Source organism: Tupaia chinensis, unplaced genomic scaffold (assembly GCF_000334495.1).
Source record: "Tupaia chinensis unplaced genomic scaffold, TupChi_1.0 Scaffold143565_1, whole genome shotgun sequence".
In the NCBI taxonomy this organism is placed as follows: Eukaryota; Metazoa; Chordata; class Mammalia; order Scandentia; family Tupaiidae; genus Tupaia; species Tupaia belangeri.
The window spans coordinates 7,158-13,352 of record NW_006203410.1 but is presented as its reverse complement, the minus strand read 5'-3'; positions in this window follow the sequence as shown (position 1 = coordinate 13,352).

Here is a 6,195-nt window from a genome sequence, read left to right as displayed (position 1 = left end):
TCCTGGAAGTACTTTGGTAGAGAAAGAAAGCCACCTACAGTACAAATGGCAGTCTAGAAAAGATAGGGTGATCGGGCTGCTGTGTCCAAAAGACCATCCAGGGCTGGACTGAGCCAACGCTGAATGCCCTGGTGTCTCACCAGGTGCTGATCCTTGGAAATTCTGGGGTGTGGAACAAACTGTCAACTCGCCATTTCCTGGTGTTCTAGTCCATTCTGTTGCTAGTAACAGGAAATACCCCAAACTGGGTGGTTTATGAAAATAGAGGTTTATACAGCTCATGCTTTAGAGACCCAAGGTCCAGGGGCCTCTGGTAGTGTTCTCTGGCTGCATCACAACATGATAGAGGTCAGGAGAGCATGGTCTGTATCCATGTGGGTGTCTGTCTGCCTCCTTATAAACCCATCAGTATTCAAGTTTAGAGGCCCTCACCCTAACCACCCAATGACTAATCTTCCAGGAACCTCCCTCTTCAACACCATAATTGGATCAAGTTTTCACCTTCCTAATCTCATGACAATCAAACCTCAACACATGAATTTTGGGGAACATGTTCAAATCATAGCACTTGGCTCATGACAGCCTTTATAATAGACCAAAGTAGAAAGACAAATAGTTCAGCATACATTTTTCTTGAGTATCTCTCTATTTTGAATAGTAGAGCTGTGTAGTAGCTGGTAATGATGCTGAAATTACATAATTATCAATTTCTATTTTTTTCCTTTGCTTTTTTTTTTGGGGGGGGGGAGAGATTTTCACTGTAGGGCGCGTGCGCTCGCCAGACAGAGAGAGAGAGACATAGAGACAGAAAGCGAGAAATCACCCCCCAGGGGGGATGGTCACGCCGCAATCCCTTCTCCTCCATTCTCCTCTCGGGATCTTGGGCACGCACGCACACGCGCCCGGCGTGAGTTTTAAGCCACCGGGTCCGGGACACGAACCGCGGTCGGCTACGTGGGAGGCCAGTGACATAGCCATTACGCTAACTGCTGGTTCCCTCCTTTGCTTTTTACTAGAGGGTGCATGTGGCCAACAGAGAGAGACATAGAGACAGAGAAAGGAGAAGCATCCCCTGCCGTGGAGAATGGTTGCACTGCTATTTTCTCCTTCATCTCCCTCTCCTTTCAGGATTTCGAGCACTCATGCACATGTGCCTGGTATGTTTCTGAAGCTGCTAAGTCCAAGACTCAAACCATATAATGGGTCATGAGGGATATGGCTGCCTTAATTATCAGGCCATGGAGTCAGCCTTATTGATTTCTATACCTTCCTCTTTACTGTAATAAAGTATCTTATACTATGTAGAATAGGACTTTTGTGTAGTATCTCAAAAAAAAAAAAAGTCTGTCAGTGATTTGCTGAGTAAAATGCAGTGAGTTATTCCTCAAGTAGTCAATAAATCTTAGAAGAGATCTTAATAGCACAGAAGTTCATAAGGATATCATAACTCTCAAAATTTGCTTTGTGCTAAAATGTGTTATTACAGCATTGATGGTACTTGGGACAAAATTTATTGAGTAGTAAATCTCTCAAATTAAGTAATTTCAGTTGTGTGCTCATAAAATTCATCTAGATCTTAAGTATTTTAAATTTTCTGAGGCTTTTCACTTGGGATTTAGTGAGGACATGTTTTATTAGAGTTTTGAAAAAGCCCTGGGTTCATTAAATATACAAAATAATAGGTGTTCAATTCTGCTTGGGGCATGAAATTTGTTGGTTAAAAATGCTAACCATGTCACATTTCCCATATTCCACTTGAAACTTCAGTCTATTTTTCTTTCTTTTTTTTTTTTTTTGGAGAGGTGTTTTTTTTGTTTGTTTGTTTGTTTGTTTGTTTTTTGCTATAGAGCACGTGTGCTCGCCAGACAGACAGAGACAGACAGAAAGAAAGCGAGAAATCAAATCACCCCCCCGGGGGGATGGCCACACCGTAATCTTTTCTCCTCCATTCTCCTCTTGGGATCTTGGGCACCCACGCACACGTGCCTGGCGTGAGTTTTAAGCCACTGGGTTCGGGACACGAACCGCAGTCGACTCCATGGGAGTCCAGCGACATAGCCAGTATGCTAACTGCTGGTCCTACTTCAATCTATTTTTAAATGCAAACTGGCACATTATTTCTGACACCATGGGCAAATTGCCTGCAGAATACCTGGGAACAAAACTCTTTGGTTTACATTTATTAATGTAGGCCTAGAGTGGACGAAAAGCAGAGATGGAAAATTACAATGTAAGGGAATGACAGGAGAATGCCATGGGTGTGAGGGGAAGGGGTGGGGAGAGAATACCAGATAACATTTTCATATTTTCATCCAGAATTAACTTTTTAGGAAAACTAAGCATTAGTGTGTATTTTAGGCCAATGACCAGAATGCCTGAAAAAGTCATTTCTAACCTAAATACAGAAATCCTATTCATATAGACCTTGAAGATCATCTCTCTGTGGTGGTGTACTGTGTAGGAGCTCATAGCACAGTGGCCACGAATTTCCTGAGTATATTATTTGTTTCCTTGTAGGATGCGATAGAGTTCTGAATCAGTCAGGGAGAACTAGAAAGGAAGAAAGTAGCAGTAGCAGTAGTCAATACAGAGCACTCCATTCACTATTGTCAAGCACTTCTGTGCCAGGCGTTCTAGGCAGTCTTAAGATCTTGCTTTAGCCAGGGTTCTCTAGGGAAAAAGAACCAATATGATATGTTTATAGATATTTAAGAGAGGATTTATTGGGGTAATTGGCTCAATGAGCACAATGACTGGGAAATTCCAGAACACACTGTATGGAAGCTGGAGACCCTGGGATGCTGGTAGCATGGCTACCAAAGTCTGGAGACCTCACAGGAAGGGAAGCCAATTGGGTAACTCTCAGTGTGAAGCTGAAAATCTGAGAACCGCGGGGAATGAGGTGGGGGTTGTGAGTCCTGGATCCCAAAGGCAGGCAAGCTTTGAGTTCTGATCTCCAAGGTAACAGAGGCAAGTCTAACCAGTTCTCTCCAAAGAGACCTGTGCTCCTCCTCTATTCATTCTCCCTCTTGTTAATTGAATGGTACTTGCCCACACTGAGGGTGGGTCTTCTCCACTTAGTTTATTCAGACTCTCAAGTTAATCTTTGGAAACACAACACAGACAGGATGACACAAGCCTATCCCTTGGTAGATACCCAGTAGTGGAACCCAAGCCTAAACTACGGCAAAGTTTTCAGTTCCAGAAAAATCTGTAGACCTACCTTTTATATGAGATTTTTAGTCTTTTTTTTTTTTCTAAAATAAGAGGTGTTTTTCTCCTCTATTCATTCTCCCTCTTGTTAATTGAATGGTACTTGCCCACACTGAGGGTGGGTCTTCTCCACTTAGTTTATTCAGACTCTCAAGTTAATCTTTGGAAACACAACACAGACAGGATGACACAAGCCTATCCCTTGGTAGATACCCAGGAGTGGAACCCAAGCCTAAACTACGGCAAAGTTTTCAGTTCCAGAAAAATCTGTAGACCTACCTTTTATATGAGATTTTTAGTCTTTTTTTTTTTTTCTAAAGTATGAGTTGTGTTTTTGTTTTTGTTTTTTTTTTCCTCTCCAAAAGTTTGTTTGTTTAATGAGAGAGAAAGACAGATTCCCCACCAGGCTCTCACTCCATGGTCCACTCCCAGTCTTAGCTGACCCAAATCACAGGCTACTGGGTACACACCCAGCATGCCTAGGGAGGCCCAGGGAGGTAAACCCAGTGTCTTTTTCATGTGTATCTGTCCCTGCCAACACTGTACTTCCAGCTGGTCCCGTTAGTTTCTTTATGCTAATAAAATGCACTAAACATTAAATTCACCATCTTAACCAAGTTTATATGTACAGTTCAGTGGTATTAGATACAATTTAATATTGTACAGCCATCTCCATAACTTATTTTTTTAAAGGTTTTTGCCTGTGCTCACCAGAGAGAGACAGAGACACAGAGCGGGAAAGTGAGAAATCACTATCCCCCACCCCCCAGGGGGATGGCCACACAGCAATCTCTTCTCCTCCATTCTCCTCCTGGAATTTTGGGCGCACACACACACACACACACACACACACACACACACATGCACCCAGCATGATCTAGAACTTGAACCAGAATGGCCATGTGGGAGTCCAGCACCCTAACCACTATGCCACCTGCTAGCCCTCTCCATAACTCTTTTCATCTTACAAAATTGAAACTGTGTACCCATTAAATGCTATCTTTCTAGTTCCCCTTCTTTCTTTCCCCTGCAACCATCATTCAACTTTCTGTCTTCCTGGCTTTGACTAGTCTAGGTACCTCCTGTGAGTGGACTCATACAGAATATGTTCCTTGTGTCTAGCTTATTTGACTTAGCCTAATGTCCTCAAGGTTCATCCATGTAGCTGCATATGACAAATGTTCTTCCTTCTTAAAACTGAATAACATTCCATTGTATGCATATATAGTTTTACAATTGAGCTATTATGGTTATAGTCTACTCAGAGAGAAATAAGAGGACATCCAGGCATAGCCAAATTTATTGGAGTTTATTGATTAAGTTGGCAGCATACGAGGAGACTCATGTCTCTCAAAACCCCGCAGCCCCAAGTGAAAGGAGAAAGGAGCTTACATGGGCCAAAAATGCACAGTCCTGTCCGGGATGACATCAGGATTCACAAGGACAAAGAGCAGCAGGCTTGAAAGGGTGGGGGGATAGGGTTTTACAATGTAAAAGTAAGCAAAAGCGCATTACAGAGGCAGAACAAGCAGGTAAGCAGGTTCATCATCCCTAAATGTATGTTCCATCTTTACCCAAATGCCTGCTTCATTATGAATAATGTTACTATGAATATGAGTATACAAATATTTCTTTGAGACCCTGCTTTTAATTCTTCTGGGTATGTATCTAGAGTGGGATTACTGGACCATATGGTAGCTCTATATTTAATTTTTTTGAGAAACCACCACACTGTTTTCCACAGCAGCTGTACCATTTTACATTCCCATCACCAAGGCACAGAGTTCTAATTTTTTTACAGTCTCCCCAACACTTTTTTTTAAATATATCACTATGAGCTGTTTTAAACATACAAAAAGGTATTAAAAAATTGCAATACAAACACCCATGTTGTAATCATGTATATTTAACAAATATTAAAATTTTTCATAACTTGATTTTTAAGGAGATAAAACATTAATTACAGTTCAGTGGAAAAAATTCCGATAGTAGCCATATCAATGAATGTAAAGTGATATCAGTATGAACTATTTTAAATATATAGACAAGTACAGGAAATAGCACAAACACCCATGTTTCATCCATAAAGATTTAATAAATATTAATATTTTTCATAATTTGAGTTTTTTGGGAGATTTTTGCTATAGGGCATGTGTACTCGCCAGAGAGACAGAAATCACCCCCCAAGGGGGATGGCCACACCACAATCCCTTCTCCTCCATTCTCCATCTTGGAAATGTATGCACATGCACGTGGAGTGGTGCCAGGACCAGGACTCAAACCTCAGTTGGCCATATGGGAGTCTACACTTTGATCACTACACTACCTGCTGGCCCCCATAATTTGATTTTTAAGGACATAAAACATTAAGCAGTTTAGATGAATTTTCCTGTGAATCTCTCCTCAATCTCTGTCTGTTCTCCTATTCTGAATCTGCTCCTTATCATTGCCTTGAATTGTCTTATATTTTTACTATAGGTATTTGTACCTATATTTAAATACTACACTTTTTACACATCTCCAATTTTTACACCAGTGGTATCAGACTATATGTAACTTCTGCAATTTACTTTTTCATTTTCCATTTTTTTAGAGGTATGTTCATACTCACATCATATAGCTTAAGTTTTTCCACATGCCTGTTACATAGTTCTGGGGAAACAAATACTGTAATAAATATATCCATTTTCCTGTGGATGAACACAAAATTAGTTTCATTTCAGACTGTAAAAATGGGGCTGAGAACATCCCTGTACACAATTCCTCTCATGGCCTTCCTTACCCCAGGTTTTCCTAGAGAATTAGGTGCTGTGTCATCACTTATGTACTGTCCTCGGGAGATTTGAGAGAATAATTCCTCAAATTATTTTCTGTATACTGTGGTTCAAATACAAACCAGAGGTTGAGAAAAATCTCAGTAGGATTGCTTGGTCATGGGGTGTTTTTTTTTTTTTTTTTTGGCTATAAAGTGCATGCGCTCGC